The sequence below is a fragment of the Danio aesculapii genome, chromosome 13 (assembly GCF_903798145.1).
Source record: "Danio aesculapii chromosome 13, fDanAes4.1, whole genome shotgun sequence".
Classification (NCBI taxonomy): Eukaryota; Metazoa; Chordata; class Actinopteri; order Cypriniformes; family Danionidae; genus Danio; species Danio aesculapii.
Genome location: NC_079447.1, coordinates 27,034,157 through 27,049,987, shown reverse-complemented (window position 1 = coordinate 27,049,987; position 15,831 = coordinate 27,034,157). Strand labels below are relative to the sequence as shown.

Sequence of the window (15,831 nt, the reverse complement as noted above, 5' to 3'; positions counted from 1 at the left end):
AAACAATGGCATAACAAAAGTAACTGAAAACTGAAACTAGTAACTGAAAGCAGCTACTACATCTATTTTGGGGCTAAATATTTAATTTTAAAATGTGCTTATTCTGCATGACCTTTTTGCTAACACTTTATTTTGATGGCCCTGTTTAGACAGTAAATTGAGAGTTAAGCTTGTGTTTTACTATCGAAATGCATCCTGCTTTTCTCTTAAAGCTTTTAAACATTTGGTGTCTGCAACATTTTTACCGTTGATTGACTATGGTGATGTTTTATATACGAATGCTTCAACCAAATGTCTTCAGCCTTTAAACTCTGTTTATCACAGCGCTCTGAAGTTTGTTACAGGCTGTCAGAGACTAACTCACCATTGTGAACTGTATGCCATAGCTGAGTGGCCTTCTCTGAATGTAAGAAGGTATACACGTTGGGTGACTCTCTACAAGGCTCTTCTGGGTCTGGTGCCTTTATAGCTAAATTCCCTTCTTCATAAGTCAAAAAGTCAGTATGCCTTACTTCAAGTGAATCTAATCAATTGACTGTTCCCCGGGTTCGAACTGAAAAGAGGAAGCGAGCCTTTAGTTATGCTGGAACACTCTTCAGTCTGAACTAAAATATCTGAGCTCATCCTAATCAAATCTTTTCGCTCTATCCTTTTTAACAAATAACAATAAGTTTTTAACATATTGTAATGTGGTATAGCTGAACAACTAAACTAATTTAATATTATCTTAATTTTCAATTTATTATTAATATTATTATTATTTTTTCAAGTCGTGTGTTGTGGAGCTCTTGGCCAGGTCACCCTTGTAAATGAGATCTTGATCTCAATGTTTTTTTTTATTTATTTTTTTTTTATAATTATTTTTAGGGGTATTTCACCTTTATTTGATAGGACAGTAAAGAGTATTCAAAGGAAAGCATGGGGAGCAGAGAGAGGGGAAGGATCAGCATAGGACCGCGAGGTGGAATCAAACTCGGGTCACCGTGAGCACTGGAGTGCATGTCAATACACTAACCACTGGCGCCACCATTTCAATGGGTTTTTATCCGGTTAAATAAAGAAACATATATACAGTAAGTTGACTGTAGTGTATTTAACTAGTAAATTGAAATTAGTAAATTGTCTGCTCTGCTCCAGTAACAGACATCGACAAGAATACTATCTACAAATCTTAAAAGGATAGTTCTCCCAAAAATGAAATCTCTGTCATTATTTATTGACCTTTCACTTGTTAAAAAAGCATTTGACTTTTTTTCCTCCATTTAAGACAAAACAAGTTCATAAAGGTTTAAATCCACACGAAAGTGAGTAAATGGTAAGGTAAAATTCGTTTTTGGGTCAACTATCCCTTTAACCAACCAACCTTTTAAAAAATATGAAAAGTAGTTGACATTTAGTTCTCATATAGTCCACATGATGTACAAATGTTCCATCAAAACAAACTTAATCCATTTAGTACAAGACTTTCACTTTTTCCTCACATCTCAAGAATTCGGTATCATTCATCAGCATAAATGAAACAGCATCATGTCTGCAGGAAATAAATGGCACCATACTGAAGCTGTACTCTGGGTTCAGGCGAATGACACACTCTCTTAGTCATTTGCCAGGCAGTTAGCGGGCAGGGTGTGCCAGACGTGTCCCTGAGCAGTGGGACTTGGCTGGGCTGCCAGCTGCCCCCGCAGGCCCAAGGTGAGATGAACTCATCTTGAGAGAGAGAGAGAGAGAGAGAGAGAGAGAGAGAGAGAGAGAGAGAGAGAGAGAGAGAGAGAGAGAGAGAGAGAGAGAGAGAGAGAGTGAGAGAGAGAGAGAGAGAGAGAGAAAGCACTGACTGGCACAGGCATGCTCTACTGGCCAGAGAACAGGCAGGTGTCCCCGTCCCATTCCCGTCTTCCTCACTTCTCATGCCCAACCAAGTGCAGCAAGCTCTGACGGATATCCTGTCTGCTTTCCCTTTGAGCTTAGCCTCTCTCTCCCTCTCACTCTCTCTCACTCTCTGGCTTTTGTGCACTTGCTTGCTTTGCTTTCTTTTTTTCCTGCCCCATCACTTATTCATGGAACAGGTTCAACTCCCAGCACTGATGTCTGGAAACGACGCATGGACACAGGAGTGACAGTGGGTGGTTTCATGAGTGGTCAGCGGCGGATAATAGCAGCCAAGCGATGGAGGTAATAAGGGCAGATACCACTAGAAATGCTGATATTAATTGTCAGAGTTAACAAATGGACACTGCTTTAGAATTAATCTGATACAATTTTTAAATGGGAGTAATGTTAGTAAGTATGGCAAGCCATTAAAAGTTACATTTAGTTAAATATGAGAATGCAAAGTAAATTTTTAAATAGTAAAATTAATCATATTTTTTTCAAGGTTTATGATAAAAATGGGTTATTATTATTATTTTTTGGAACTGCATCCTCACCTTTTTATATAGAGGCCTGTAATAGTTCAAAATAGCTTTTATGGCTCGTTTCCACTGAGTGGTACAGTACGGTACGGTTCGGTTTGGTACGCTTTTATGGCCGTTTCCACTGTCAAAAAGTGTACCGAACCGAACCGTACCGTACCACTTTTTTGGCACCCTTTCGAAAGGGTACCAAACACGAGAAAGGGTACCTAAAGGCGGAGCCACACGCGCAGCTGAACGCTGTTGGTTTACAGAGATACGTCATTCGCTTACGCAACAAGCCAGAATAAAAACAAAAAAACCGCCATGTTTGAATTACACAGCGAGAGATTATAGCAGAATTATAAATACATATAATAACGAGCCATGGTTGATCTGGGCTCAAACAAACCTTGTCGTCATCTTGATGAACAGCCATAAATCCAAGAAGAAGAGCAGATTTACCCTGTGCCCCGTAGTTTTTAACGAGCCAGTCTGAGGCGCAAGCGGTTTCGCTTTCTTGCTAGCGCTCGCGCGCGTCTAACATTATATCTGAAATAACAAACTTCTTGAGCTGAGGATAATAACCTGCGCTTGATTATTGACGTGCTTTTGAAACCCGATCCTGTCAGACACTGACAAACGCGAGAGTGAAGCGTGAAAAAACAAAGGAGAAGCCGGAAAAAAGGAGCACATTATTTTTTCAGAAAACGTGAATAAAATGCCATGATTAACTAACTTATTATCTTCACATTTTGGACTAATATGAACCGGGACTGACGGAATTACTCTCTAACAGAGGCTACATGTGCTGCTGAAGCTAACAGACACAGATAAGAGGTTTTCACTGACTGTAGGCCATATTTTGTGTTGTTTTGAACCTTAATACGGGCGAAATGTCTGCTATATGTAGGTTTTCTGTAATTGATAACATATCGGAGACTGTAAAGGGCTGTTTGTGTTTATATATGTTCATTTATTTAGTTATTTAATATAATTACAGACGTTACAGTAGGCTGTTTCGCACTGTCTTTGATCTGCAGTTATAATCAACTCATGTTCATTGAAAAGTTAGTAATAAACATTTCTACACAAGCATTTATGTGTGTAAAGCATCTGTTTTGTGAGAAGTGCTATTCATATGATATGTGAGCGACCCGTACAGCTTTATTGTAGACATTTCCTCGAGCTAGAATGACGATGGGGGGTGGGGTAAAATTGGACAAACTGAAGGGGGGTAGGTCCGAAAAGGTTGAAAACCCCTGGTCAGGGGTATGGTTTGTGTGAACTTTGGTATGGTGATATGAATGCAATCGTACCAAATAACGGAAGTGAACCGCCAACTGTACAACAAAATTTTTTTTTGAGGCGGGTAGATGCAAGTGGCTCTCTGTATTTTATGTTTGGTAACAAAAGCAAAACATTCAGTAAAAGCAGAATGACTGTGAAATGCGGATGTCTCTATTTTGCCGCTTTGCTTTCGTGGCTTGACGACGCAAGTGTACTGGGGTTCAGAAGGAAAAAAGATGGTATGAACACAAACCAGCTGAAAGGGTGGCAATGGGGGACAATCAAACTTGGGTTCGGTTCAGGCAATTGAACCAAGTGTGAAAGCACCCTTATTCTTTCAAATCACATGTAAGCTGATGAGTAAAAAAGAAAAAAAGATATCCATTATAATAAACCCAAATGAATGTTGAGATAATCTATTTTACATTTTATTGTCATAAATGAATAAAATTGAACATGCAGAAAATTACAACTACAAACATTTTCTTTTAATGTAATACGAATATGATCTCTTCATCTACATTTGTGTTGACAAAATGTCTATAATGAAATAAATTACTCATTTAAATTATTTTTAAATCCCAAATAATTTATCTAATTGCACTATAGGTGAATTGAATAAGCTAAATGGGTTGTACTGTATGTGTGGGTGTGAATGAAAGAGTGTATGGGTGTTTCCCATTGCTGATTTGTGGCTGGAAAGTCATCCGCTGCGTAAAACACATGCTGACACAAGTCGAAAAGAAAATGATTGAATTAATAAAATAAACAAGAATCAATATCCTGTTAAAACTGACAACACGCACATATTTCTTTCACTCCACACAATTTTCAAAACCAACCAACCCCCTGTTATTGCTGTGATATTATCCAAACTAGGCTATAATAATGTACACATTTATATATGCCATTATGCAAATTTCATTGCATGTTAGCGTTATTTAATGTGTATTTTAAACATGCAAGGTACATGCAGAACGCACTTTGACAATGCATTTTATTTATTCATTTATTTTTTTAATGAGATGATGACTCTCTTTAAAATATAACTCTTGTCAGAACACATTTGAATAAGATGTGGTAAATCCTTAATGAAATACATACTGTATTAGTGTGCGTCTCAGAGGAATTTAACATGGTGCTAAATCACTCTATAAATAGATCACAAACCAATTAAGCCCGTGATGGCTAATCCATGATGGGCCTGTATATGCAAGGTCCACCCCCCTTCCGATCCTCTGTAATGTTAGAAAACCAGAGTGATGGCTTCCTCATAGTTCGCCTGTCCACATTCATTTCATACACCAGAGAGAGCACATCTGCGTTTCCCATCCTCCCTTGTTTTAAAGTCCCTCTAGGTGCGTTTAAATTAAAAGCGGTTGAGGTTTATAAAACGCTAGATTCACCGATAATCTGAGGTCTGATGTGAACCCAAACCAAGCCAGCGTTTAGAGGAGCACGCTAGTGACATTATTGACATAACATGTGTTCGAGTTTCTGATTGGAACGTCTGGAGAAAGAAATTTGCATGCCTCTGTAGAATCATTAACACTTACATAACTCGGCTAACATGAGTTCTTTGGTGAGAGGTGTGTGTATGTGTGTGTATGTGTGTGTTTTCATGCTCCTGAGAGACTGAGGCGTTAGCTGCAAATCCTGCCTGCCGTCAGTGTTTTATCCTTGGCCTAAGAGCTGCCTGATCAATGGCCCTGCTCTTTTGAACAGCAAAACCCTACTGAACTTTGAAAGCTTTTCACTCATCACACCGTCACCTCGGGCCAAAGCCAGGGAAACGACCAGGAGAATACAAAACGCAAGAAGCATGCATTTTAAAAAAATAAAAGAATTTGAAGAACTGATGAAAGTCTTCGGAGAGAATTCCATCACTTCTTTAAAACGAAAAAATGACATGAGAATTAAGTGAGGAGTCAGCCAAGCTTGGGATTTATAAAACACTCAACAAATACCCCTTTGACTGAATAAATGTAAAAGTACTCTGTTCAATTATGCTGGCAAGGTGGAGAATTTAACCCCTTGAGGATCTCCTGGAATCTGGAAACGGCGCTAATGTTGCCTGTATGTTGCCAAAACCCATCACTGCTAACACACTCTCTCTCGCCCCCTGCCAAACGTCTGGATCTCCTTTAAGTTGTTACTTATTTCTGTAGACAGATGTGAGTGCTCTTGAGCACCGATATATTTTGTCGGCAATGTGCCCTTCATGCTAACCCTCATTATATATCATAAAATAGCCGAAAACTCATATGTGCATTGATTTTTGCCTGAGGCCTCTGTGTGTGCGCTTAAAGCTACGCTCTCCAAGAGCTTCAGAGAGCATGACACAAGCAAGACTATTTGGCAACAAGTTATAACCTTTGATATTCAACAACCTTAAGACAACCAAACCAACTGGATGCTACTACCTAAAGTTGTTTAAGTTACTCAAGCAGTAGCTTGCAATGGTTAAGCAATGCCAAAGTCATAGATTTGATTCCTAGGGAAATGTATAAACTGATGAAATATTTACAGTTAGATTAGATAACAAAAAAATAGGTCAAAACTAGCAAAGTGTGAGTGTTTATATTTACAGCTGATTAATTTTAGTATCAATGTGTAAATATGCGCTTGAAACAGGCTCAAAAAGAATAAGAAACACAAGAGGCCCTACCATAAACCCAGTGCAATAAGGCGCAAGACGTGTTTGGTGCGATTTGTTGCTAATGTTAGACTAGCACAAGCCTAATTTTAACGTTTTGCGCCATGTTGTTTACATGGCAAATCCACTTGCGCCACTTTGAGGACTCATGGGTGTGCCGGTTTATATATGGGTGTGTTAAGGCACATCGTTGGCGGGTTGATATTTTGAGAAACTGAAACAGACTGTGCTGTTGACCAAATAAAAGCAGGTCTAAAGTCCAGCGCAGAGCACATTATGCGCTTATGCAGGTTCAGATTTAATGCTTATTATACAGGATGTTCAGCAATTCACAAATATCTTTACATGTGAAAAAAAGCATTAAAATGTTACAAAAATTATTAGTTACTTCGTAGATATGAAAACCATAATATTAGAAGTATTATTTATTATATGCATATTTATAATATGCATATTTATATTTGTTTCGATAAAAATAAGTTTAGATGTGTCCCTGTCGGGTTTTGCACCATGTGGGGCTTAAAAAGTATGTGTGTTTGGATATAACATTTTTTTTTTTTTTATCACACTTTGTTATTATTGTTTATTTATGCATTTGCTGGAAATTTTAACTGAATTTAGAAATAGTTTTAAAACAAATCTTTGCGCTTAACAAACTAAATTAAATATGTAAGCTGCTGGATGTCTTCAGTAGAGTGAGTTTCCACAGTTTCCTGACTCCATGAAAGAAAAAAGGTAAAATAAAGAGTAAAAATATAGTAAAGAGAAAGTAAAGAGGCTGAATGGAGGAGGCTCATTCTTTATCTTTGCACTGGTCTGTTTAACTGTTTTCTCTCTAGTGAAGCATTCCACTTACAAAGTCCGCCATGTAAATTGCAAATGCGCCATGGCGTGACACAACTGACTCTTAAAGGGAAAGGGAGATGAGACTCTTATTGGTTTAATACACGTTATTCTACAGATTAAATTAAACATGTTATAAATAGATTTTTCTAATACTTGTACATGAATTTACATGAAGTTTGACCACATGTGGAGTAATATAACAAGCATACAGTACAGCTGAACAAAACAAGCAAACAAGCAGCACACTTCACCTGAACCCCACAATCTAAACCTATAAGCAAACAAAAACATATAATCAAAAAGTACAAACAATTTGGTATACAAATAAATAATATACATTTCAATTGAAACCAAAATTAATAACATGTACAAGTTGTTGCCAAAAAATAAAATAAATTAATCTTGACTGAATGACTTAATTGATCTAAAGGAAGAAGAGAGATTATTCCAGTCAAAAGGATCTTTGTATATTAAAAGGATCTACGGACACTTTCCGTTGTAATCATTGGAACAAAAAAGCAATTCTGTTGCATATGTTGAAGAGAATATGAGGAGGTAAATGAAAAAAAAAAACTGCTTTAAACCAAAAGGGCAACTAAAATAAACACATTTAAAAAGAAACAAATACCAGTGATATTGTCTACGGAACTTAGGTTAAAGCAAATCAAGAGATTCATATAATATGCAATGATGGGTTCTATACGAACATCTTAAAACAAACCTACATAAAGAGTTAAAGACAGCATTTAAAGGTTATAAATTAATATCAGAGGTATTGTTATAAACAATATCAGCATAATCAATAATAAGAAAAAGTAATAGACAAATCAATCAAATTATAATTATTTCTACCTAATCAGAAATTGTATTCAGTAAAGAAAAACACTTGATTGATTAGAAAAGTGTTATTTATTTGTTATTTTAGCATTTTTTATCTTTACTGTTTTCATTTTAACTGTAGTGTCATTTAGTATTATTGTGTTATTTGTGTAAATCTCTCTCTGTAATGTGATGGGACGCTGACAAATGAGTGCGGATTCAAATGCAGGTTTATTCAAGAATGGTCAGGCAGACAAAGATCAACAGGATCAAACAGCTGTATACAGGCAATCCAAAGTCGTGGCCATTAAACAGGAGAATGGTCAATACCGGCAGCAAACAACGTAAACAAACAAAACAAAGCGAGGATCAAAACACGGCAAAGCAAGTCGAGGGAGACGTGTCGTAATGTCACAGTACAGTTAAACAAGACACAGCAACTAGTGTGTGTGTGTGTGTCTGTGCTGCTTTTAAGGTCCATGTAGTCAGTTCTGAACAGCTTCAGCTGTGTGTCTTAGCAATCAGCGGAAAACTGGAACAGGTGTGAGTGTGTGGTGCATGACAGGATTTGCAGTTCTTATGGTGACTGATTTGTAGTCCTGAGTGAAAGTGAATGATTCCCAGCAATCTGCAAGCCTGGATCGCTGGTGATTGTGACACTCTCTCTGTTCATTGAATTTCTATTTCATATAAATTAATAACAAAACAATTGTAATTGTAAGGCTTTAGCTTTAGTTAACTAAAATAAATTTGTACTTTTAAATTCTAGTAAATCCTGAATTTTATGGCCAAATTGTATCAGGTTCTTTTATCTGAAATGTAATTGTATCAACAAAAAATTACTCATGGGTCATTATGATATCAACCTTCAATCTTCATCCTTGATTCAATATATCATCACTGCCAAAAACCCTTTAGAATCCTTCAGAGTCCATTTACAGAGTGGAAAAGCCATTGTTTTGTGGTCAGGTTTAAGTTTCCCACCGCTGCACTTTTCGCTGCAGGTTTGACCTCTTTAGCTGTTCTACATTTATACCCGTTTACAGTCCCACAACAAAAAAGTGGAGCCAGAACAAAGCTCGACAATTACAGTCAGAAAGAGCTCATCGCTGTGGGGCAAGGTGGACAGAACAGAGCCACGCTCATCTTACACGGCTGGCAGAAGACATCCAGCCCATCAGGAGCCACTGAGAGGAAACAGGACGGGGAATTCCAAACAAAGACAGCACAGGCAAGTTGATTCTTGCAGAAACAAAAGCATTTTCTTCCAAAAAAAGAAGTTGTGGTCACTGTTTTGGCACACAGTCTTCGTAGTGTTCAAAAGCATTCAGAAGTACAAGTCAAAAGCCTGACGTCTCAGCCTTTTAAAGAGGATAAGGTCTGACTGATTTTCATTACCGTACCTGAGCGTTTACTACCGAGTACATTATGAATTTATCAGCGGGTACTGTAGGTGGGCAACGTACACACAGGGAGAAGCCAAAGTCGTCTCTCAGTGACTCTCCATGGTGTCACACTCCACAATAACACTGTAATGTCATTCTGAAATAAAGAAGTTTTGCACATGAGTGGCTCTGCTTTTGTCCTCGGGGTTACTTTATGAAATTAAAATAGAGTGAATGAGACTCCCTTTGAAGGCCAGACAGATAGAGCGAGGGAATGAGAGAAAGAGAGAGAGAGTGGGAGAAAGAAGGGGGCTGGGGGCAAGCAATAGGAGCGCAATTAAAATTGCACACACTGGCGAAATCTTTTTCTTTTAAAGCACAAGTCCTAGCCCTCTTTAGGGAGCTCATCAACCCCTTCTCCTTTTGAAGATTTCACAGTGTGTTTTTTTTTTCCTCTCTGGTTTTAGGCAGACAACGAGGTGCTGGCCGCTCCATTATGGCCTTGTTTGCTCCTCGTATGCAGGATCATCCATACAATAAAGGCGAAATTAAAAGTTCTCAGATGTGAGGCACTGTTGGCACATGCTGCTAGCGTACGCATATTCTCTCTGCCCCCGGATGGATTGAAAATACCACGTTCGCATGGGAGAGAAGGCCAGAGAGGGGAAAACGTGAGGGGCTGAATTCTGCCTGTCAGTGAGGTGCTGCTGTTTAATGGCGTATTTTAAATGCTTAGACTGCTATATATGTGCTCTAGTTAGTGGGCTGTTTCACACTTATAGGGGAAAAAAATCTGCCAAAAGTGATCCTTTACTCACCCTTTGTGTTGTTCTAAAAGTTTGCTTCTTATGTGCAGCACAAAAGACAAAAGTTTAAATAATATACTAGCCACTTCTTCCCCATGCAAATGTAATTGCTTTGAAGCTTCACAAAGTATGTAAATGCACAGTAAAGAATTATAAAAGTTGTGTTTCATGCTCTATATTCAAAGTCTTCTGAAGCCATAGAATTATTTTGTGAGAGGAACAGAATAAAACATAAGTCATTATTATTCACTTACACTCTTAACATCTGCTCTAGCTTTCTTTTGCATGTTGAAGAGAATAATCAGCACATGCTAAGCAAGTTGGCTAGTGCTATGCTAAGGTTAAGGCAATGCATCTAATAAGAAAAATCTAGCAACAGTAGGAAAAGCATGTCACTCGATGTTCTGAACACACAGAAAGACACAATACAAGTACTAGTATGTGACTAAACAACTTCCCACTTCCTCCAAAATATAAAACAAAGTGGCTTTTATTTCACAGTTATGGGTTTATATAACACTTTTAGACAGAAACAGAAAAAAAGGCAGAATCATGAGATTTACACTACCGGTCAAAAGTTTGAGGTCAGTTTTTTTTCATGTTTTTTTTGTAAACAAAATTATTCTGTTTACCAAGAATTTACATTATTAAATGTAAGAAAAGGTCAAATTGTTATATAATTTTTTTTTTAATAACTTCTTTCTTTTTGTATATAGTTTCAAATGAAAGTATTACTCCAGTCATTACTGCTTTTACTATTAATAACTATAATATTAATATTAATAATAATTATTAGAGTGACTTGTGAAGAATCACGTGACTGAAGACTGGAGTAATGAAGTTGAAAATTCATCTTTAAAATCACTGAAAAAATGATTACATTAAATAATAAAGTACTTTTGAACAGTTGTTTTATAGTGCAATAACATGTTTAAAATTGTAAAATCTGTACTGTATTTTTGATGAAATAAATGCAGCCTTGATGAGCAGTATAAGCTTATTTTAAAACATTTAGAAATCCTACTGACCCCAAACTTTTGATCGGGACTGTAAATTTTTTTCTCTCTCAAAATACTCTGTTTTTGACTTTATTTCTAACAATTTATTGGGCCTTTTCTTTTTATGACTTTCTTTACATTTTTGGTTTGGATTATGGGATTATATTTATTGCTCAAATGTCATAATAAATCATCTTATATATAGACGATTAGATGGAAACTCATCTGCATGATGGTGAGAAATAGTTTCATTAATTCGTTCGTTTATTCATTCATACAACATATATACTTATAAAAACTTTATTTTTTATTATGTGGCAAAAACAAGCTTAATAGTTACTATATGTATTATTTACTTCAATCAGTGAAACAGCTTTGAATCCAACAATTACTAGTTTCTGTGATGGGACTAATCTACATCTGAAAAAAATAATAATTTGATTATTACTTTTTAAATAATTATATCTTTCATCTTAGAATCATTTTAGAATTTCTATTACTAAAGCTCTCTCGAATTTCTTTTAGACACAACATTATGAAGCCTTGAAAACCTCCCTAAAAGCATTTGCAGACTAGCAGAACTAGGTGCAACATGCTCCTGGATCAACATTTTTTTTGTTTTTTTAAATCCTAGAGTATTATCCCAATCAACCAATGAGATTTAAATGTACAAGTTTACAGTTGATGTTAAACAGGCTTGAAATCATGGACAGTTGCTTTTACATCATTGTCATTTACCTATTATCCTTCTTATTTTAGCAATAACGAAATTTTAAAAGTATGGATTAGGTTTGGACTGAATTTTTATTCAGGAATGATGGTCCTGGGCAAACTAAATAAGTCAAGCCATTATTTTGCTAACTCTGCAAAATGAGGATGTGTTCTTGTACTGTTGTCAGGTGTGCTCCAGCAAAGTGGGCTGATCAGATGGAGCGGTTAGCTATGTCTCCGTGCATCGAGGAACACAGTAATGGATGGGGATGAATCATTGATCTGACACTTTTAACTGCATTCCTGTTTTTACATTTCTTTAATGACAGCTGTTCCAAAGACAATCTGGAATGTTTCCAGAGTCAAATCAGCCAAATCCAGAGCAAGCTTCGCCTCACTGACACACAAATACTGTGTATAACATAAATTAAATCAAGTATAACTTAACTTTGGTTCAAACTATAATATTTTATTTATCTAAATCAAAAAAATGGTAACACTTTATTTTGATGGTCCATTTGAGTATTAATAGGCTGTCTGTTTAATATCTGCTGATACTGCTCCTTCAACAGACAATTGACTGACTATAAGAAACATTGCAAGTACATGTCAGCTTACACTAACCCTAACCCCAACCTAACAGTCTACTTATAATCTAATGAAAATTAGTTGGTATGTAGATGCAATGTAACGTAAATTTAACAAATGGACCATCAAAATAAAGTGTGACCAAAAATATTCATTGTGTTCAATAATAAAAAAAAATACAATCACACAAAGTAAAAACTTTAATATATTAATATAGATATAGATATAAACTTTAATATATATATATATTTTAATATAGAGACACTAAATATATATACAGTTCAAGTCAGAATTATTAGCCCACCTTTAATTTTTTTCTTTTTTTAAATATTTTCCAAATTTTGTTTAACATAGCAAGGAAATTTTCATAGTATGTCTGATAATGTGTTTTTTCTTCTGGAGAAAGTTTAATTTGTTTTGTTTCAGCTATAGAATAAAAGCAGTTTTAATTTTTTTAGACCATTTAGGGTCAAAATTATTATCCCCTTTAAGCTATATATTTTCGATAGTCTACAGAACAAACCATCATTATACAATAACTTGCCTAATTACCCTAACCTGCCTGGTTAACCTAATTAACCTAGTTAAGCCTTTAAATGTCACTTTAAGCTGTATAGAAGTGTCTTGAAAAATATATTGTAAAATATTATTTATCTTTTAAAATATTATTATTTTATATAATGTTATTAGAAATTAGCTATTAAAACTATTATGTTTAGGAATGTGTTGAAAAAAATCTTCTCTCCTTTAAACAGAAATTTGGGAAAAATAAACATGGGGGGCTAATACTGTAAGTCAGGGGGGCTTATAGTTCTGACTTCAACTGAATATATATATATATATATATATATATATATATATATATATATATATATATATATATATATATAGATAGATAGATAGATAGATAGATAGATAGATAGATAGATAGATAGATAGATAGATAGATAGATAGATAGATAGATAGATAGATATAAAAAAATCTGTTCAAAAAGATACAGCTAACATTTATAAATTAACGTCAAAATATAGTTTTGACTTGGTTGAAAATATATATTTTTTATATTAATGAAAATATTCTGCATAAGTAAAAAATAAGCAAAATCTGGAGTAGAATTTAGTTTTTATAGACAATGAATTGATTAAACTACTTTGGTTTGACTTCAAAATGCAACTTGAATCAAAATGCAAGTAGTACTTTGGATTAAACTATAATAAATACATATAATGTTAGACTATTGCTAGTTACTTTATTTTCAATAATATATGCTAATGATTTCAGTATATGGCGATACATATTACATAAACTACCTTTTTTTTCTCATGTGGTAACATGACATGAAAACTGCTGGTTTAAAGTGAAAATATTACCTTGAGAACTTTGATCCACATTTTGTCTTTACTTGAGGTTGCCTAAAATGTCTTTTTGATGGAAGAAGCTGAAATTTTACATTTAAAGGATGGGAATAATCTTCAATAATGACATGTGCTTTCTGTTTAATTTTCATTAAATACATTTCATTTAGTTGTCTTTGGGGTTTACCTACAATTGCACTGGCAATTTTTACTATTTAATCTTCATTCAAATCTTCAATGTTCAAAATGTTTTTGGTTTCCTTTAATAAGCAACAGTTCATACCATGTAATCATGTTAAAACTCACACACTTTCAACCAAATTTTGGATACCATATCCAGAAAATCTTGACTGACACCAAATTATTGTAACCTCCTAATAAGATATAATCTCTGCATTGCTTCTTAAAGAAATGTATCCTACATTTCCAGCAAGTGTCAATTTACTATCAATAAATGTTCCTAAATATAATTTTTCACATAATTTTTCACTTAATCCAGTATGAAAATATACTTTGAATGAAAGACACAGTAGTTTCATTTTTAAGTGTGTTTGTTGTGAGGTCATGTGTAAGAATGTCTTTGGTGATGCATCAAGATGAACCTGTTTTCTGAAAAGAAGGTATACATGCAGGACGGTGCCTGCTTAATCTACAGATGTGCTGCAAACCCCCCATCTATTATACGGCTGTGTGTTGTGATGGGTTCAGGACATTGCAACAGGGCATTATGGTTTCATAAATGATAATTTATGCAACCATGTTAAAATCTGGCCACAAAGCTTCATCACTGAGCTCTTCCTTGCGTCTTACCAAGTTAATTACTGGGTCAAAAAAGCAATTTGTACCATCGAAGAACAGACCTCTTTTCAAACACCTTGCGCATTATGCAAAAATGGCAGATGCTGGTAACACCTCCTGAACAAGCTGGTGCAAGGGTGAGAATGACGGATGAATGCGGAGAGGCGTTTAACGCATTGATTCTGTTTATTTGTTTATTTTTGTAACACTCGAAGAAGACAAACTCAGATATACAAAATCTTTTTTTGTCTTTTATTTAAATAGGTCATTTGAAGTCCTTTTAAATATGACTTTCTTTACTGAACTGTCAAAAAATATCAACTGGTCATAACTTTAAAACTGTCAATAATATAGCAATGGATTAGGAATAACTTTAAGAAGTAATTTTTCTTCCTTTTTATTTTCTATTTTTAAATATATTATTATAATTATTTTATTTTTAATTTGCACAATTTCCTAAATGTTATAACTCTTTTACTTCTGTAAAAACAAAGAAGTTTGTTTCCAGAACATAATAATAATAATAACAACAATAATAATAATAATAATAATAATAATAATAATAATTATTATTATTATTATTATTATTATTATTATTATTATTATTATTATTATTATTATTATTATTATTATTATTGTTATAAATAATGCTATAAAATAAATAAAAATAAATAAATAAATAAATAAATAAATAAATAAATAAATAAATAAATAAATAAATAAATAAATAAATAAATAAATAAATAAATAAATAAATTGTCAGTTTCTAACAACCATCTACATCTCACATCAGATAAGTTTTAACTTTAATCTGTTGTTTTCAGATGCCTGTTATTTACAATTTCAGTTTTTATGTCTCACTTTTTCTCAGAATTACAAGATAACTCAGATCTGCTATTAATGGTCAAACTTTATTAATAAAAACAATTGTTAGACACATTTCAAACACATAACTCACATTTCAAAGATTTTATATAACATAAACTTGATATGTCATAATTAAAAGGTATGCATTCTGAATGTATATTTAAAAGTTTTTTTTAAACCTTTTAGTTTTTAAACCTCTCACTAACAATAAAATAAGCACATATTACATCTGGAAGTTTAAATATATGTAGTTAACTCAGTTAATTCATTCTGATATCACATAACAATAATTCTAGTGTGACAACAAAGTCAACAACAACACTG

At 34.3% G+C, this 15,831-nt stretch overlaps 1 long non-coding RNA gene across 1 annotated transcript; it reads left to right on the top strand.

The window, feature by feature from the left end:
* Positions 1–1,778: 1,778 nt before the first annotated feature.
* On the top strand, positions 1,779–10,143 carry LOC130240073 (uncharacterized). The gene is made up of 3 exons (XR_008838731.1): positions 1,779–2,169; positions 9,045–9,233; positions 9,855–10,143. It is a non-coding gene; the product is annotated as an uncharacterized LOC130240073 (long non-coding RNA).
* The last annotated feature ends 5,688 nt before the right edge of the window (positions 10,144–15,831 follow it).